This window comes from Sus scrofa, chromosome 13 (genome assembly GCF_000003025.6).
Source record: "Sus scrofa isolate TJ Tabasco breed Duroc chromosome 13, Sscrofa11.1, whole genome shotgun sequence".
In the NCBI taxonomy this organism is placed as follows: Eukaryota; Metazoa; Chordata; class Mammalia; order Artiodactyla; family Suidae; genus Sus; species Sus scrofa.
This window is the reverse complement of record NC_010455.5, coordinates 7185490-7204802: the sequence shown is the minus strand read 5'-3', so window position 1 is coordinate 7204802 and position 19313 is coordinate 7185490. Positions and strand designations below refer to the sequence as shown.

The 19313-nt window shown below is 38.9% G+C and overlaps 1 pseudogene; it reads left to right on the top strand.

The window, feature by feature from the left end:
* The window catches only part of LOC100627021, a 32170-nt pseudogene continuing 21399 nt past the window's right edge, over positions 8543-19313 (top strand).

The window sequence follows — 19313 nt, the reverse complement described above, 5'->3', positions numbered from 1 at the left end:
TGCATATAGAAGGTCAGGGGTTGAATCATAGGTGCACTTACCAGCCTAGGTCACAGACACAGCAATGCCAGATCCAAGCCGCATCTGCGACATACATTGCAGCTTGTGGCAACAACGGATCCTTAACCCTGGAGTGAGGCCAGGAATCAAACCTGCATCCTCACAGATACTATTCAGATACTTAGGCAGCTGAGCCACAGGGAACTCCTTGCAGTCAGATTCTTAACCCACTATGCCACAGCAGGAACTCCCATATCTACATTAATTTTATCATTCCATTCATACAGTCGAGGTTTGCAATGATTTTATCTTAGCTAAGACCTCTTAAGTATGAAAAGTACGGATCTTATTTTAGGATCCATCTGAATATATTCATTACCTGAGAGAAAATGTTGGCAAAATGCAACCTTGATAAAGCCACCAAACGAGGCCTCCCCACACAAAAATATAAATATAAAAATCTATCTTTAATTTTTCAATGTTGGGAAGATCAAAGTAAGAAAGGTTGTGAACCAGCATTTTCCCAGAGAGTTCATTTCATTCTGGGAAGTGTTTCCCAATCCTATAATAGACTTAGGGGCCACCTGAAAAGTCACCTTAAAAGTTTTTGTCAACATTTGGAGTCACCCTAAGATCTCCAATCTGCCAGGAGACGCCCCAAGGCTGGTATTTATCACCATCTCTTGGCCATTTTATTCTTAGCATCATAATCTACCTAAAAGCCCATCTTGATCTTACAGTAATTGACATAACAAGTGAGGTGAACATGGACTTGTAGGTTCCGCAGGAAATGTACTAACACATCATCCGATTACAGACAATACACCCTTTTAAGGGACTCTTGGGGTGGGAGGCATTAAAGCATTGAGTTCAGCTTGATAAAAAGACTGTAACACATTGACTGCAATAAGCAAAATATTTTGTGCCCACTAAATGTAATGTTTACTTAAACTCTGGCACAATAATAAAGAAAACCATAAAAACAGGCTTCCCCAAGGGCTATGTATCCCAATGTTTGGCAATTGGGGGCATTAGTCTTAAATTTTGCCAGTTAACCATTCCCCCCGTCCCCCCCAAAAAAAATCTGCTGAAAGGGTATAGTGGAATTGCATAGTATTCTAGCTCCACCAAGTGACAGTTTCATATTGTTGCTATGTCGCTGTTCATCTGCTAACCTCCAAGGCAGATATTAACAAAAAAACAGTCTACATACAACATGTTCTTCCAGCTGGTCAGACTTGAAGGGATTTTTCTCCATTCATGTTTCGGAAAAAATCTTTCACTTGAACTTCTGAAATTCTATCCTCCACTCTGTCTCTCTAAAATATATCAGCTTGAAATAGAAAGTCATGTAATAATAGAATTTTTGAAATTCATTATTTCATATTCCATTCTAAGTTAATCATTACTTTTGTTGAGGAAAAATTAGATGGAAGTTTTTTAGTCTCCTCAGATATTTGTGCTTTAGAAATTAAAGTCAGAGTTCCTGTCGTGGCTCAGTGGTTAATGACTCCAACTAGGAATCATGAGGTTGTGGGTTCAATCCCTGGCTTTGCTCAGTGGGTTAAGGATTCAGCGTTGCCATGAGCTGTGGTGTAGGCCAGCAGCTATAGCTCCGATTAGACCCCTAGTCTGGAACCTCCATATGCCATGGGAGCAGCCCTAGAAAAGGCAAAAAGACAAAAAAAAAAAAAGAAAGAAAAAAGAAAAGAAATTAAAGTCTATTTTTATATGGTTTTTTCTTTTACTCTCAGTACGAACTATTTCTTTTTTTATCTGAAGTATTGTTGATTTACAATGTTGTGCCAATTTCTGCTGTAGAGCAGTGACACAGGCACACACATATATGCATTCTTTTTCTCATATTATCGCAGAGTATTCACCTTATTCTTGAAAAAAATCTATCCTAAGAAGGCATCATGGGAGTTCCCATTGTGTCTCCACAGGTTAAGGACCCAACATTGTCTCTATGAGGATGCAGGTTTGATCCCTGGACTTGTTCAGTGGGTTAAGGAGCTGGCATTGCCGCAAGCTGTGGCGTAGTTCACTGATGCCCTCAGATAAAGTGTTGCCATGGCTGTGGAATAGACTGCAGCTGCAGCTCTGATTCAACCCCCAGCCCAGGAATTTTCCATGTGACACAGGTGTGATCATAAAAAGAAAAAAAAAAGAAAGTGGGAGTTCCCATTGTGGCTAATCTGGTTAGGAACATGGCTAGTAACCATGAAGATGTAGGTTCACTCTCTGGCTTGGTTCAGTGGGTTGAGGATCCTGTGTTACCTAGAGCTGTGGTGTAGGTCACAGACGCAGCTTGGATCCTGCATTGCTGTGGCTATGGTGTAGGCCGGCAACTGAAACTCCAATTTGACCCCTAGCCTGGGAACTTCCATATGCATCATAGACATTTTTAAAATACAGTTTTCAAAAAAGAATGGTTTCTCTAGCTCAAAATTCCTGTTTCTCTAGCTCAAAAACTATAGAATAATGAGGGTGACCTCCTTTTCTATCAAATAAAAAGCTACATTTTCATTATTCAAAACAGATAATTAACTCATGACATGGAAATATATTCTTAAAAGAAAACAAAAAATTTAAAAACTATAATTCCTCCATCCAAAAAGTAGCCAACATTACACTCTTGGTGGATAAAATCAGGCTATTTTCTATACATACATTCACATATGTAATCTAGGGGGTACCAAAATAGTATCAATACAACAGAAATTATATTTCAGTTTTCTTTTTTCTTTATAAAGATTGTAATGTATAACACTATTTTATATCGCTTCTCTGCCTTTTGGCTAAGATCAAGTGTAGTAACACTATTTTATATAGATGCATAGTGTTTCAAAATATGAAATATATTATCCATTGTATATCAATGTCTTATTGCTAAACATTTTTGTTGCTGCCAATTTTTCTCTATTACAGACAACTTTAAATATACAGTTTTGTGTAACATAGCCATATTAATATTAAAAAATAATCATTAAAGCAAAAAGAATTATTAGAAAAGAAGAATTACTACCTCATGACTAAAAGGGTCGTTTCACCAAAATGATATAAAGATTTTAAACTTCTACACATCTAAAGCATAGCTTTAAAATAAAAGCAAAAATTGACAGAACTAAAATATGTTGATATTATATAAAGAATTTATACAAGGAATTTTACTTTATAAAGAGAATATTCACTACGTATGAGACTTTTACACACTTTGGCTATTGCTATATCAGATTCTTATATACTTACCAAAAAATAGTGAGAATATAGAAAATCTGAACAACATAGTTAATAAGTATGTTTAAAAGAAAATATAAAGTGTACTAAACAAAACACTGAAAAAATACCTAGCCTTTTTGAGAACATAGACATGTATATAAAAATTGACCTCTTGCTACCTATAAGGCAAAATTCAATGTTTTGGGGTTTTTTTTGTCCTTTGTCCTTTTATGGCTGCATTCATGGCATATGGAGTTCCCCAGGCTAGGGGTCTAATCGGAGCCAAAGCCTCGGGCCTACGCCACAGCAACAGTAACATCAGATCCAAGCCTCATCTGCGACCCACACCACAGCCCATGGCAACACCAGATCCTCAACCCATGGAGAGAGGCCAGGGATCAAACCTGAAACCTCATGGTTCCTAGTTGGATTTGTTTCCGCTGAACCATGACAGGAACTCCTCAATGATTTTTTTAATAATTGTTTTCATGTGAATCATAATGCAATTTTAAAATGACACTACAAAGATAATTTTTAATATAATGATTTTAAATTTTTTATAGCTGGTTTGCATTGTTCTGTCACAAAGATAATTTTTAAAATGCATTTGGAAATTAAGAAATTTTCTAGGGAGTTTCCATCATGGTGCAAGGGACGAATTCAACTAGGAACCATGAGGTTTTGTGTTCGATCCCTGGACTTGCTCAGTGAGTCAAGGATTTGGCGTTGCCATAAGCTGTGGTATAGGTCACAGACGCGGCTCAGATCTGGCGTTGCTGTGGCTGTGGCGTAGGCCAGCAGCTACAGCTCCGATTAGACCCCTAGTCTGGGAACCTCCATATGCCATGGGTGAGGCCCTAAAAAGGCAAAAAAACAAAAACAAAGAAAAAGAAAAAAGAAATTTTCTAAATAATTCAGACTAAAAGCATCACAGTGAAAATTAGAGAAGACGTAGAATTGAATTGTACATATATAATATCTACCAAAATTTTATTTAGTTAGAGAAAAAGAAAAGCTTAAAATTAATTCATTAAGCTTTAAGATGCTAGAAAAAGAACAAAATAATAAAGGTAAAAAGATAGAAATAAAATGAGAACAAATCAATTTAATAGGGTAAAAAAAAAAAAAATTCAGAGAGGAGTTCCCGTCGTGGCGCAGTGGTTAACGAATCCGACTAGGAACCAAGAGGTTGCGGGTTCGGTCCCTGCCCTTGCTCAGTGGGTTAACGATCTGGCGTTGCCGTAAGCTGCGGTGTAGCTTGCAGACGCGGCTCGGATCCCGCGTTGCTGTGGCTCTGGCGTAGGCCGGTAGCTACAGCTCCGATTAGACCCCTAGCCTGGGAACCTCCATATGCCACGGGAGCGGCCCATGAAATAGCAAAAAGACAAAAATAAATAAATTAATTAATTTTTAAAAATTGACAAACTTCTAGCAAGGTTGATCAAGAAGAAAAGAGAGAAGACTTTCCTAAAAATGGATTCTTTTCTAAAAAGTGGAAATTATCACAACATCGTTACAGAGATTTAAAAGAGACTATTATGAATAACTTTATTCCAGTAAACATGAACACTTAGGTAAAGCGCAAAAATTTCCATATATACATATATATTTGTATATACGTATACACACATACATGTACGTACATATACACACACACGTATATATAACTATTCAAACTGAATCAAGGAAAAAAATTTTAAAACTATTTAATCCAACTAGTTAATTAAGGACACAGAATCAATAATTCAAAATATTTACACACAGGTGAGTTTTAACCAAAAATCTAACTATTTCTTGGTCCAATCTTTCATAAATTCTTGCAGATACTAGAAAAACTGGGTACGTTCTCTACTCATTTTATGAGGCTAGTACAAATTTGATACCAAAGACAGAAGCGGAAGAAAGGCAATATCACTAGTGAACACAAATAAAAATATCCTAAATAAAACATCGGCAACCTGAATCCAGCAACTATTTTAAAAGATAATACAGGAAATTCTGCGGTCGTGAAGTGGGTTAATGATCCAGCATCGCTGCAGCTGTGGAGTAGTTTGCAGATGCGTCTTGGATTCAGTTCCTAGATTGAGAACTTCCATGTACCGCGGAAGCAGCCAAAAAATGGGGAGAAAAAAAGATAATACAGCATGACTAGGTTCTGTTTCCTACCAATAATATAAAATTGATTTCCATTAGAAAACCTATTAATACAATTCACTATATTGATATGTAAGGAGAAAAGATCATATGATTATCTCAAAAGAATCAGAAAAAAAAAGTATTTTATCCATTCATCATTCACCTAACAAATATTTGTTAGTGCTCCGTGCCAAACACTGTTCCAGGGACTGGAAAAAAAAAATCCCTGCCTCCATGAAATTTGTATTTCAGTGGAAATACAAATGAGTTACAGCAGAAGAGAAAAATTAAGGCAGAGGATTATAGGATACCCAAAAAAGGTAGGAGGTTGAAATTTTACAGAAGATTGTCAGGAAAAGCCTCACTGAAAAAGTTACATCTGAGAAAACCTGAAGGAGGTGAGAGAGCACACCCCAGAGATAAATGCGGGGTCTGAGAATTCTGACAGAAGACACAACCAGTGCAACAGCTCTGGGTGGGAGGGTTCCTGAAGTATTCAAAGAACTGTGCATCTGGAGCACAGTGGAGAGATATCTGAAGGAATTGATAGCGCATATACCAGAAAATAGGAAATGAGATCAGACTGCATAAGGTTTTGTAAGGACTTGGGCTTTTCCTGCCAGGGAGATGGGATACCACAGAAGGAGTTTAAGAAAAAAAAAAAAAAAAAAAAAAAAGTGACAAGATATGGTTACACTTTAACAGGATCACTCTAACAATTGTATCAGAATAGACTACAATGAACACAGGGTGACTAGTTAGGATGCTACTGCAATAATCCTGGCAAGAGATGATAGTGGCTTAAACCAAGGATGAGAATACTGAGAAGTCAGTGAATTCTGAATATACTTTGAATGTAGAGACAACATTCTTTGCTGACTGATTGGTTATGGGATCTAAAAAAAAGAAGAGTCAAAAGAGATTCCAAAAGTTTGACCTGGTGCAACTGAGAAAACTCAGTATTCATTCAGTAATTTAATCATTTCAATTAAAAAAAATTTTCTCACCAAACTATGAAAATGAAATGTCACTGCATTAAAAAAGAAAGCTTTAAGGCAATCACAGATAGGAGATGAACATAAAATAAAACCTCTCCACTTGGCTAGACAATTGCATATATTTAAAATTCTAAGCCAAGCAGAGGAACTGTGGAGCCATCAAGACACTTAAGAGCCAGGAGACTGAAATTTGCAAGCAAAGTGGATGCCAACTGGGACCACATTTCCTGAACTCTCCATTAGGGCTGCCTCACATCAGTCCCTCACTGAGTAATGGGTTTGCTTTCCAGACGTTTTTAAGTCCATTTTTTGGAACTCAGGATATATTAGTCTCATAAAAACAATGTTACAGACAGTGTAGAACAGCCCACAGAAGTCCACTTAGCTCATACCATAGATGAATTATATTGTGACTAATAGGCTCACAGAACCTAGCCATCACCAACAGTACTGTTCCTCAGGGAAAACTAATGCCAGCTCCTACCCTAAACACCATAGGGCTTGTTTCCTCTTAATGTGGATCTAAGAATGGGAAGGTAAATTGCCCCCCACCAGCTATCCAAAACCATGAGGGGAGATGGAGATTCCAGTGAGCATCAGGAAGAAACATTAGGAAATAAAAAAGCATCCCACAGCTCTAGACCTCCCCTATACTCTTACCCCAACCAAATCTCTAGCTAGACAGTCTCCCCAGAACCAGTAACAGCCAGGCAGAGTCCGGAGCCCACCCAGAAGCCCCGGATCAGAACTCGTGATCCACTCCCAGCATGTTTTGCAAAGAGGACTCCCGGCAGCCAAGTCTAGAAATGGGTCCTCTGGCCAAGGGTCCTAAGACAAGTTTTGGGGTCTGTATTTAATCAAGAGCTAACAGAACTGTGGCAAATAAATGTTATCAACAGGCAGTTAGAGGGTAATCAGGCTTTCCCTTCCCCGAAGCAGAAGAAACCAAGAACACATTATTGGGCCAGAGAGGCCCACCGGCCTGTCCTTTGCAGCTCAGGACTGTGGGTAATTGGGCTTTCTATAGACGCTCATAGATACTCTATAGCACACTTGGGAGCTAAATTGGTGACAGGCCCAGTTCCTCCCATTTTTTATGAAGAGTAAATGAAGCCCAGAAAGTGGCAGACTTCCAGAAATCTTTTCAAAAAATAAGAAGCAAGCCTTCCAAAGCCAAACTCTTCTCTCTCTAGGTGAAAAGTCCTGCATCAAGTACAAGTATTTCCTGTCGGGACTTGCTGAAAAGTCTTTGGGGATTTGCTGATGAAGCGTTGCTCAGGCCTCATGGGGGGAAAATATGGCAATTTATAACTGTGACATTTTGCAAATGTTTCAACCTCTGCATAGCTAATTATGTTTCCTAGGGCTTTTCCTAGATTTTTCTTGACTATTTGAATTAGTGATGAATTACTTGGCATATTTCTTCTGATTACACACAAAATTAAATCATCTTACTTCTAGTGGGTTCCCTCACACACACACTTCTTTTCTAATTATCTGGACTACTCAGAAAGAATACTGAAATCTACTTTCATTCCACACAATAATGTGTTATGTTGTTTTTATACATACTTGTCAGATATACCAAATTCATCTTCCAGCTCTAGAAAGGATATTCTTACAATCTACTTTATGTTCAAATTATCTTTATGAATTACATTTTATTATGTAAATCCATCTTTCCTTCACAAACAGTACCTCTCAGAAATCTTTTGGCAGCTGAAAGACAATACAGCTTTAAAAAAAAAAAAAAGATGACAAATACACAATGTAGAAAAGTTAAAGAGAAAAAATGGACATGATAGCGACAAAGGATGCCTCTTATTCCTTAGTACTTAAGCTGTAAGAAGTTCTTATTTCACTTTCATCTGGCATCTCAATTGAAGTTCTTTAAGGGATTCAGCATGTGTGCCTTCTCAAAACTTTTCCTCATTCTAGTAAAAAAAGTAATGTACACTCTAGAAGGGTTCATTTTTCTTTTAATTCGTTACTGAAAATAGAAGATGCCAGCCTTCAGTGACTTCACTTATAGTCAAATGGAAGGCCCTTCATATGTGCTGTCTCCCAGGATAATTAGCAAGAAAGAGTAATTTGAAACAACACAAGTGCCAAAGTAGAACAATAAGAAAAGCTGGCCATTTTCCCAGTCTGGGTTATAGTTCCTAATGTCTCTGCTGTCATTCGGAATGTGTGAACCAAGCTGGCAAAGAGATGAAAAAGCCATAGGTGGTCGAGCAATCACACTGGCCAACAGCAGAACAATGGAGAAGGGTGAATAAGCCTGACCGAGGGACAAAAGGAGCGACCAGAGCAAAGTGGAGTTCTTTCCATTAATCTCAAAATTCTTTGCCTCTTTCGTCCCTGTGACACACACAAACCCCCCCAATCTGAAAATCATATCCAAGAATAAAATGCGCATTTTAGTCTAGAGTCATTTTGTCATCCACCAGAGGACCAGTCACCCATGGAACCAGGGGCAGAGGGGAGAGGGAATAGAAGTTGCTGTTTTTGCTCTCCTGTGGGGAAGGGGCAGCTGCTGTCACAGACCCCTCCAAGTTGCGTGGCAACCCCGGCAGTGAGGATGGGATGAACCCCTCAGAGCTGGAGAGAGCCTCTACCATAACCAAGAGGGAGAAAAAAGTTAAGTCACACATGGCTTCTGCCTGTAAGAATATTATTTCAGCATCTAATTCAAATTTTTATTCCCTCAGCTTCTCTACAACCATTTTTTTCATAAGACATATATATATGTATATACACACACACACAAATATATGCATAACAGGGAAGAGATATATCCTATTATATGAAATACATAAAATATAACATTTATTAAAGTATTATATACTTATACCATAAAATGTATTCATTTATTCAACAAATATATATGAATAAACATAATAAATGGGATGACGTCAGCTCTTCCCTGGTCTTGCTTCAAATCTTTACTGATGTTTGTGCCTTTTTTTTTTCTTTTGGCTGCACCTGTGGCATGCAGAAGTTCCCAGGCCAGGGATCAAAGGTGCAGCACAGCAGTGACCACACCAGATCCTTAACTGCTAGACCACCAGGGAACTCCTGTTTGTGCTTAATAATGCTTACAGAAACTGTTTTGAAATAAATCATGAAAACTTTCAAGAATATAGCCAGGTCAAAGAATATTTATTTGTGGGAGGACATGGACACCCTCTATGGCTAAGTTAAAAACAACAGTTTATCACCAAGGCTAAAAAACAGCATGTCACAAAACGTGACTGTTTTAGTGACAGTTTAGTTACATTTACTCCTTCAACAAATTTGTATTGACCATCTGCTATTTGCCAATCACTGTTGAACTCACAAAGATCCTTTGTCCTTAGAGAGTTACATTCTAGAAGGCAGTGGGGGCCAGGGGCGGGGAAGCAAGCCTGGCAATGAATAATAGACAATTAAATGAATACATTCTCCAGTATGTTAAAAAAAAATCCTAAATTCTGTTAAGAAAAGCAGAATGGAGCAGACTAAGGATTTCAGGAAGTGGTATGTTTAAGGACATGTGCGGGTGGGTGTAGGACTTAAGTAGGGTTGTGGGGCTAGGCTTTTTTGAGAATGTGAGATTTGAGCAAAGACTGGAGGGTGAGGGCTACTTAAAGAGATGGTCCCACTTGGGAAAGAGCCAGAACAAGGGCCTGAGGTAAAGTATGCCTGGAGTTCATCAGTATCAGCCAAGGGGCAAGTGAGACTCCAACTGGCGGAACAAATAGCAGAAAAGAAGTCAGAGAGGGATTAGGAGGGCGGATCCTGGGAGTCTTAAAAGACACTCTGTAGTATTATTTTCTCCCTATAAATACTAGAAAAGTATAGGCCCCAAAAAATGAATATTTTTGGAGTTCCCCTGTGGTTCAGAGGGTTAAGTTTCCAGCATTGTTACTGCAGCAGCTCAAGTCACTACTATGGCACAGGTCTGATCACTGGCCCAGAAATTTTCACACACTGCATTTGCAGCCAAAAAAAATTTTTTTAAATATTTTTTATGAGTGACAGAATAACAAATAATTCATATTTTCCATGTACTTTTTTCCAGTTTTATGGAAATATAATTGATATACATCACTGTATAAGTTTAGGGTGTACAGCATAATGGTTTGACTTCACATATTGTGAAATGATTACCACAAGTTTGGTGAGCATCCATCATCTCACATTGGTACAATAAAAAAGGAAAGCAAAAAAAAAAAAAAAAAAAAAAAAAAAGAAAGGTTTTTTTTCCTAGGGATGAGAACTCTGAGGATCTATTCACTTAACTTTCCTGTACAGTTGACCCCTGAGCAACATAGGTTTGAACTGTATGATTCCACTGATGAGCAATATTTTTCAATAACTATTCAAAAATAGACATGTAGAATATCACCTGCAAGATACATTGAAGTGCATAGCCTGTCCTTACCTAGGCATAAGATGAGTGATATTTAATATAAAATTAATAATGTGTTAGTTTTCCCACTGTTTTATAACTCCACTTTCAAAGAATTACAGTATGCCTCTCTCTTATCACAGGTAAGGGTTTTTTAATGTAACAATGTTTCTAATACTCTATTATAAATATGACTACAACACTGTGTGCCATAAAAAATATATAATGATATTCATTACTATACAGGCTAGGCTACAGAGAAACAACAAATTATGGTAGGCTATCATAAAGTAATCATATCGCTACTATTTCAGTATCAATGCATGTATTGTTATACCTGTAAATAAATATGAATTTATTTTTCATTTTTGATGTAAAGTGTTAGTAATAAGGATAACATCTACAGTGTTTTGTGTCATATAAGTCAAATTTTTTTGTCTTTTTTTTTTTTTTGTCTTTTCTAGGGCCACACCCACAGCATTTGGAGGTTCCCAGGCTAGGGGTCTAATCAGAGCTATAGCTGCTGGCCTACACCAGAGCCACAGCAATGCCAGATCCGAGCTGTGACTGCAAACTACACCACAGCTCATGGCAACGCCGGATCCTTAACCCACTGAGCAAGGCCAGGGATCGAACCAGCATCCTCACAGTTCCTAGTCAGATTAGTTAACCACTGAGCCATGACGGGAACTCCCCATATAAGTCAATATTGATGTAGGTACTGATAGACAAATGATTGACCTTGTAAACAGATATGAACTTAATAGTATTGATAAATACAGTACCATACTATGAATGTATTTTCCTTTTCTTATTATATTATTTCTTAATAATATCCTTTCTCTAGGTTACTTTATTGTAATACAGTATTTAATATACATAAGGTACAAAATAGGTGTCTATGTTATTGGTTAGGCTTCTGTTTATGTTATTGGTTAGGCTTCTGGTGAATAAATGGCTATTAGTTTTTAGGGAGTCAAAAGTTACACTTGGGGAGTTCCCGTCGTGGCGCAGTGGTTAACGAATCCGACTAGGAACCATGAGGTTGCGGGTTCGGTCCCTGCCCTTGCTCAGTGGGTTAACAATCCGGCGTTGCCGTGAGTTGTGGTGTAGGTTGCAGACGCGGCTCGGATCCCGCGTTGCTGTGGCTCTGGTGTAGGCCGGTGGCTACAGCTCCGATTCAACCCCTAGCCTGGGAACCTCCATATGCCGCGGGAGCGGCCCAAGAAATAGCAACAACAACAACAATAACAACAAAAAAAAGACCAAAAAAAAAAAAAAGTTACACTTGGCTTTTCCACTGGGTGCCCCTGACCCCTGCATTGTCCAGAGGTCAGCTGTATATCATAGAACAGTGTTAGCGACAGTCATCATGTTGTACATGACACCCTAGTGCTTATATATCATCTAACCAGAAGCTGGTACCTTTTGATGACCCTCCTCCAGTGGTCCTTCTTTGTGCAACTGGTTTCACAATTAGGAAAAGAAGTTTATCGTAGGAAACAATTTTCATGAAATCCCAGAAGAAACCCAAGATAGCCTAAGCCCTCACATCTAAGAGGGAGGTTACCCTTAAAGAATTCAGCCTTCGCCTCAAGGAAGATAAAAGAGACTAATATGCAGCCAGTGGGTCAGAACTTGCCACATCAGGGTCGGTTGCTTTTGAAAGACCCAGGTCGGGCCATCTACACCAGTGAGTCCCACCTGACCAGTATCTGCGTTGCCCACATTAGTTCAACACTGACTGAGCACCTACTGTCTCTGCCATTGTGGGTCCAAAATCTAGGGGACTATGGACTAAGTCAACAATTGTAGTAAAGATGTGTGTGTAGAAAGAAGGATGAGGAAGGCTTCCAGGAAGAGGATGCCTGAGGTCAATCTTAAAGAATAAGTGGGAATGAGCCAGCAGGATGAGTGGGCAGGCAACTTGACAGTGAATACAGTTTCTGCAAAGGCATAAAAACAAGAGATAAACACAGTGCTTCTCAGACATTAGTGCGAACATAAATCATTGGAAGAGGTGGTTAAAAATGCAGGGCCTAATTCAGGAAGACAGCGTGGTGCCTGAGATCCTGCATTTCTCACAAGGTGATGTCAATGCTGCTGGTTGAAGGACCACATTTGCTGGGTGGAGAACCACACTTTTGGTAGCCAGAGGATACAGCAGTGTGTTTCCATACTTTGCTGCATATTGGAATCATCCGAAGACTTTTAAAAAGTACTGATGCCTGCAGGTGAACCTATCTACAGAACGGAAACAGACTCACAGACATGGCAGAAGACTTGTGGCTGCCAAGGGGGAGAGAAAGGGGGTGGAATCAACTGGGATTTGGGGGTTAATGGATCTAAACTGTTGTATTTAGAATGGATAGACAATGAAGTCCTGCTGTTTAACAAGGAAACTATGTCCAGTCACTTGTGATGGAGCATGATGAAAGATAATATGAGAAAGAGAGTATGTATGGATGTATGACTGGGTCATTTTGCTGTACAGCAGAAATTGACAGAACAATGTAAATCAACTATAATTTTAAAAATATTTTTAAAGTACTGATGCCTAAAGTGACAAGACAACATATGGAATGGAAAAAAATATATGTGCATTTCATATATATAGTATGTATTAAATATATGATAAGGGATTAATATCTAAATATATAAAGAATACATACAACACAATAGTTTTAAAAAAATAACCCAGTTTGGAGTTCCCGGCATGGCAAAGCAGAAATGAATCCGACTAGGGACCATGAGGTTTCAGGTTCGATCCCTGGCCTCGCTCGTGTGTTAAGGATCTGGCATTGCCATGAGCTCTGGTGTAGGTCTCAGACACAGCACAGATCCTGTGTTGCTATGGCTGTGGCATAGGCCGGCAGCTACAGCTCCGATTAGACCCCTAGCCTGGGAACCTCCACATGCCACTTGAGCAGCCTAAAAAGACAAAAAAAAAAAAAAAAAGCAGTTAAAATGGGCAGAGAACCTAAATAAACATTTTCCCAAAGAAGATATATATGAAGGGACAACAGTTATATAAAAAGATACTCAACGTTACTAGTCATTAGGAAAATGCAAATTAAAGCCTCAATGAGATATCACCTCACTCATGTTGGAATGACCATCATCAAAAAGACAAATGCTGGAGTTCCCGTCATGGCTCAGTGGTTAACAAATCCAACTAGGAACCATGAGGCTGTGGGTTCGATCCCTGGCCTTGCTCGGTGGGTTAACAATCCGGAGTTGCCGTGAGCTGTGGTGTAGGTTGCAGATGAGGCTTGGATCCAGCGTTGCTGTGGCTCTGGTGTAGGCCGGCAGCTACAGCTCTGATTAGACCCCTAGCCTGGGAACTTCCATATGCCATGGGAGCAGCCCTAGAAAAGGCAAAAAAAAAAAAAAAAAAAAGACAAATGCTGGTGTGGATGTGGAGAAAAGGGAATCCTTTTGTACTGTTGTGTATTGTTGGTAGTACTGCGAATTGGTATAGCAATTATGGGGAACAATATGGAGGTTCCTCAAAAAATTAAAAATAGAACTATCATATGATCTGGCAATTCCACTTCTGTGAATATATCCAAAGGAAATGAAAACATTAACTCAAAAAGATATCTGCTCCCTATAGTTATAGCAGCATTTTTTATAATAACTAAAACGTGGAAGCAAACTAAGTGTCCAATAGATGAATGGATAAGGAACTTGTGGGATATATATACATGTAATATGATTAAAAAGTTGTGGGATATATATATATATGATATATATATACATATATGAAATGGGTTGCTACTCAGCCATTAAAAAAAAAAAGGAAATTCTACCATTGTGACAACATGGATGAAAATTGAGGGTATTATGCTAAGTGAAATAAGTCAGACAGAGAAAGACAAACACTGTATAATCTCACTTATATGTGGAGTCTTTAAAATGGAACACTACTCAACCATAAAAAAAGAATGAAATAATGCCATTTGCAGCAACATGGATGGAGCTAGAGACATACTGAGTGAGGTAAGTCAGAAAGAGAGAGACAAATACCATATGATATCACTTACATCTAGAATCTAATATAAGGCACAAATGAACCTTTCCACAGAAAAGAAAATCATGGACTGGGAGAACAGACTTGTGGTTGCCACGGGGGAGGGGAGGAAGTGGGGTGGTTGGGGAGCTTGGGGTTAATAGATACAAACTATTGCCTTTGGAATGGATTAGCAATGAGATCCTGCTGTGTAGCACTGGGAACTATGTCTAGTCACTTATGATGGAGCATGATAATATATGAAAATAGAATGTGCACATGTATGTGTAACTGGGTCACCATGCTGTACAGCAGGAAAAAAAATGTATTGGGGAAATAACTATTTTAAAAAAATGCACAGGAAAAAAAAAAAAAGATGAGACGTGGTTACCTGAGGCAAAGGGTGGAGGGAGAAGAAATTTGAAGAAGGTGGTCAAAAGGTACAAATTTCCAGTCGTAAGATAAATAAGTACTAGGATGTAAAGTATAACGTGATAATGATAGTTAAGAGTTTCAAAAGGATAAAAATGTTTCTTCCTTTTTCTACTTTTCTTTACATTTTATCTATATGAGATGACGATAGCTGAATTTATTGCAATAGTAAAGACATGTATAAATCAAACCATCATGCTGTGTACCTTAAATGTATATTTATTGATATAAACGTGATGTATATCCATTATTTCTCAATAAAACCTAAAAAACAACTTTTTTACAGTACTGATACCTGGCTCCACCACCCAGAGATGCTGATATAATAGAATGCAACCCTAGCATCAGGATTTTTAAATCTCCCCCTGGTAGTTTCATAGGCAACAATATTTGTGAGTCACTGGCATTCAAACATCCAAAAGAGGGCCCCAGACCTGTGGGGAATTGGAGGAAAATATAATAAGGGAAGTCAGCAGATGCCAATCGTGTCAAATATCCATACTTGGAAGTCTGGGTCTATATATATATTATATATACACATACATAAACAGATGTAGAAAGAGGTAGAGACAGCTGGTGGGAAATGGATGGATAGATGATAGATAGATAGATAGATAGATAGATAGATAGATAGATAGATAGATAGATAGATAGATAATAGGTATTCAGCTCCTGTTAAGATCTCATTTCTTGAGTATCTAAGAGACATCTCAAAACTATGGTGTAAAAATCTGAATTCATGATTTCCCCTCCACCACCACCAAAAAATCTCTTTTCCTCATTTAGACTTTCCCATCTCAGTTAAATCTCATCCCATCCTTCCCAGTGCTCTAGCAGTCATCCTTGAATCTCACAATGTTTTTTCTTTTCTTTTCTTTTTTTTGGTCTTTTTGCCTTTTCTAGGGCCACTCCCATGGCATATGGAGGTTCTCAGGCTAGGGGTCAAATCGGAGCTGTAGCTGCCAGCCTACGCCAGAGCCACAGCAACGCGGGATCCGAGCCGCGTCTGCAACCTACACCACAGCTCACGGCAATGCCGGATCGTTAACCCACTGAGCAAGGCCAGGGATGGAACGCGCAACCTCATGGTTCCTAGTCGGATTCGTTAACCACTGGGCCACGACGGGAACTCCTCTTTTCTTTTTTTTTTTTAATTAAAGTTTAGGAGTTCTCATCGTGTCTCAGTGGTTAACGAACTCAACTAGGAACCATGAGGTTGCGGGTTGGATCCCTAAAAATTCATAACTATATCCCTTTTAGGCCTCACTCAGTGGGTTAAGTTTCCAGCGTTGCTGTGAGCTGTGGTGTAGGTCACAGATGTGGCTCAGATCTGGTATTGCTGTGGCTCTGGCATAGTCGGGTAGCTACAGCTCCAATTAGACCCCTAGCCTGGGGACCTCCATGTGCCGTGGGTGAGCCCTAAAATGACAAAAAGACAAAAAAAAAAAAAAATAGAAAAGGAATGGATAAACAAGTCCTACTGTATGGCACATGATAGACCATGATGGAAAAAAATCATGAAAAAGTGTTTCCATATATATGCATAATGGAATCATTTTACTATACAGCAGCAATGAACATAATATTGTAAATCAAATAAACTTTAATTAATTAATTTTTGTTTTTTCACCTTTTCTAGGGCCGCTCCTGCGGCATATGGAGGTTCCCAGACCAGGGGTCTAATCGGAGCTGTAGCCACCAGCCTACGCCAGAGCCACAGCAACGTGGGATCCGAGCCACCACTGCGACCTACACCGCAGCTCACCGCAACGCCTGATCCTTAACCCACTGAGCAAGGCCAGGGGTCCAACACGCAACCTCATGGTTCCTAGTTGGGAAATGTTTCTTCCTTTTTCTTCTTTTCTTTACATTGTATCTATATGAGATGACGATAGCTGAATTTATTGCAATAGTAAAGACATGTATAAATCAAACCATCATGCTGTGTACCTTAAATGTATATTTATTGATATAAACGTGATGTATATCAATTATTTCTCGATAAAACCTAAAAAACAACTTTTTTACAGTACTGATACCTGGCTCCACCACCCAGAGATGCTGATATAATAGAATGCAACACTATTCGGCAGTGGTGGATATGTTTTCTAGTGTGAATCTTCAAAGGCCCAGCTTTCTATGGGGGTGTCTCAAATGCAGTCTTTAAACTCACGGAATCCCAAGGCATTATCTCTTATTCTTGGGTAGGTCCTCAGACCTAAACTTCTATGTGACTGAGACAAGGATTCCATTGCCCTCTCCTGATCCCTCCCCAGGCAGCTGAGTCAGTTTCCAGTGTGGTTTGGCTCTTGTTTTCAGTTTGTACTTGATTTGTAGCCCATTAGAAATTTCTTTACATAGTTTCTGGCTCAGTTACACATCTTAAAATGGTATCTTTTTATATTTTCTCTAACATGTGTGAGTGTTTTATTTTATAACAGGCAGTTTTTTGGATAATCCAGTTTGCCATATTGCCAGAAATAGATTTAGCATGATGCCGTAAAGATTAGTAGGAGATGTTAAAACTTAAGATCTCAAACCTGAGGAAAAACCATTACAATTTTGGGGGGATTTATAAAATCATGCAACGCTACATATATAATTTTACAAAGTGTAATGAAATGTGGCAATAAATATTTAGAAGCTTCTTTTGAGATGTCTCATTTTAAGGTAAAGGTAAAAAAGCATAGTCACATCCACTGGGGAAACACTTTTTCTTTCTGTCATAGTTAAAGTAGCTGAAATAATACCAAAAAAAAGCATATGGTGAAACCTAAAATGTGCATCTTTTGTCAGCAAATATTTTGGGATGATATGTGAAAAGCATTATAGAGGAGTAAAGAAACAAATGTTGGAAGAAAATACATAGTGTTGAAGGTTTGCTATGTATTTGGATGAAGCACGGATGTTTCTAACACATTTCAGCTTATGGTATTTTCTGGATTCTGTTTCCAATAACAAAACACACAAAGAACTATTTGTGTGAACATGAGATACTAAACTAAAGGACCAAGTAATATTTTTCCCTCGGTTATAAATAACCTTTTTTAGAAAAATTATGATGTATGGAAAATCACAGGAAACCATTTGAATTGGAATTTTAGAAATTCCCAAGCGACGGTAAAGATAAAATACCCCGCATAAAATGCATTCCCTCTATCATTTACAGGAAAGCTCTTGGCAGCAAAAATGATAAAGCCGTAAGAGAGTAAAGTACTACAGGATGTCATGGGTGAGGTTAGAGTGATAAAAACAAGACATTTAAAAATATAAGGGACACTTCACACTCCTTTGTGGAGAGCAACTTCCTTCTGTTAGGTTCCTCAGGATGGAGAATCTGAGAAGGAAATTCACATAAAGAAATTGTACTGGAGGAGTTCCTGTCGTGGGTCAGCGAAAATGAATCTGACTAGCATCCACAAGGACACAGGTTCAATCCCTGGCCTCGCTCAGTGGGTTAAGGATCCGGCCTTGCGGTGAGCTGTGGTATAGGTTGCAGACATGGCTCAGATCCCACATTGCTGTTGCTGCGGTATAGGCCAGCAGCTGTATCTCTGATTCAGCCCCTAGCCTGGGAACCTCCACAATATTGCAGTTGCGGCCCTAAAATAAAAGACAAAAAAAGAAAGAAAGAAATTGTACTGGAGAGTGCCTTCCAAATCAACTATGGCAAAGTGAAAGAGGCAGGATTAGGCAGAGGGAGAAACTGAACAGAGGTGTAGTTATCACAAGGTTCTCAACCAATCCCCTGAGTAGCTCTGGAGTTGGGATGGCCCCTCAGTGTTGTCCAATCTTACAGACAGCAGGACCAGCCTTTAATCCAGCACTGACTAGTTATTGAATGAGAGCTGCCCCTGGGAGCTGATGTGACCTTGGGGGAGCATCTTTCTTCCACTTTCTACCAACTGTTAGTTACCAACATTGGGTGAAGGGCTGGGAGAAGTGCACCACGGGGTCAGCTAAAGCAACCACACAGAGGTTGCAGGAGAGACTGTGACAAAGTCCTGGAAAGAACAGGCCAATTAAAGGTGAATTATTTTTCTCTTACAAAGAAATCAAGTGATCCAAAAGTGCTGACTTTTGCTATGGTGACAATTAGTTGGACACAAAAATGTGACAC